The sequence below is a fragment of the Sitodiplosis mosellana genome, unplaced genomic scaffold, assembly GCF_009176505.1.
Source record: "Sitodiplosis mosellana isolate CC-2019 unplaced genomic scaffold, AAFC_SMos_1.0 Smas_scaffold_2073, whole genome shotgun sequence".
NCBI lineage: Eukaryota > Metazoa > Arthropoda > Insecta > Diptera > Cecidomyiidae > Sitodiplosis > Sitodiplosis mosellana.
Genome location: NW_022597315.1, coordinates 1 through 1,682, shown reverse-complemented (window position 1 = coordinate 1,682; position 1,682 = coordinate 1). Strand labels below are relative to the sequence as shown.

The 1,682-nt window shown below is 33.4% G+C and overlaps 1 long non-coding RNA gene across 1 annotated transcript; it reads right to left on the bottom strand.

The window, feature by feature from the left end:
• Positions 1-121: 121 nt before the first annotated feature.
• LOC129571351 (uncharacterized) lies at positions 122-887 on the bottom strand. The gene is made up of 3 exons (XR_008688257.1): positions 762-887; positions 412-688; positions 122-328 (listed from the first exon to the last, which is right to left on the bottom strand). It is a non-coding gene; the product is annotated as an uncharacterized LOC129571351 (long non-coding RNA).
• Between the last annotated feature and the right edge of the window lie 795 nt (positions 888-1,682).

Sequence of the window (1,682 nt, the reverse complement as noted above, 5' to 3'; positions counted from 1 at the left end):
GTATACAACGGTTCTATTACATGTTCTTGCACCAGTTGGCGCTTCTGGGCTCATTTATATGAGAACTGTCAAGAAGGCGCAGTGTCGCATCTGCATCGCACGCCAAAAGTGAATTAAGTCAATGAATATTCCGAACGAATGACCAAAAATATGTTTTGGCATAACTTGTTCCACCGATAAATTCTTCAGCAAAAAGCGTTCGGCCGTGTGTCATTTCGAATGTTCTACCCAATGTCAATTGGGATGGTGAATTTTCTTCCAGGTGCGATGAATAAAACGTGAATAAAAATTCCTGGAATGCGGACACCATGTTCTCTTTTTGGCCAACCTTCGATGAAAATAAATAACAAATTCACACAGATTCGATTTATAGAAGAAAAAAAACGTCAACTAACTTTCAATAGTACATACAATGAGTCTTTTGAGTTGTATTAAAACATTTTTTATATTTGATTTTTGGCAAGAAAAATTTTGGTTCACATCGCCGAAAAAAAGCTTGATCATGATTTTGAAAACGAATAATGTATTTCACATTAACACAAACTGAAATTAATCATATGGCAGCAATGTTGACCGTTTGCTATGTGATTCACAATGAATGATGAGTGAATGATTTTTGTTTGGCGCAATTTTCAGCCACAAACCACCGAATGTGATGAATAGTATCGAAAAAAGCTGGTATTCAAATCTGAAATATTTTGAATAATCAAAGAAAAGTTCAAAATACAAATTTGCAAATCAATTATTATTGATTATTTTACTTGCGATCCCATGACTCCCTATCAGAATTTCTTGGAAATAGCGCCCCTCTGTAATCACCACTTCACTCTCCTAACCCGCTTAACCCGCGTTCAGCATTTCAATGTCAACGTACCTCATATGTCAACTGAAAAAATATAAGAAGGCAAAAATTATAGCGGCTGTGACAATCAAAATTAAGTTGTGTAAATAAAGTCTGACAACGAAAATGAGTGACTACGAAGATGATTTGCTCTCTTCGTTTGAAAGTGATGTTTTATCCAATTCAGAAGATGATAACAGTATCGATGATATTTATTTATTTATTTATTTAACACCGCCAAAAACTGGCTGAATATTTTGGTTTGCAGGAAAACGACTCCAAGAGTCGTGAAAAACCTGATCTTTTTGTGTTTGTACAATATATGGTAATTTTAGACAATAAGTATAATAATAATAATTCTGCACCATACAGCGTTTCTTCGCCAGAGGTGGTTTATTTGATATAAATATCCTTTTATATATTTACATTATATTATATTGGTTATATTGGTTGATTTGCATAAAATTTGTTATTCTCTCCATAATCTATTTCTTTTAAAATATTCATTAATTCTCTGTTTAACAGTATTTGTACTCGTGTTAAAATCAATTAAATAAGTATCACAGACTGAAGTATGAACATTATGATAATTCTCATTTTCTTTATGAGTTAAGGGTGGCTTAATTGGCATAATTTTGTTATAGAAATCGTTATATGTAGACAGCATATGATTGATTGGTTCAAATCTGGAGTAATCACGGTGTCGTATTGGTAGAGATAGGAATGCTGTGTCTCTCGTCCAATGCCGTGGTGTTCTAATGTTGATTTCGTTCATAATGTGTCTCGATGATGTATGCCCGCATATCACATTATGTACCATTGCGATTTGAGCTATTTTTCT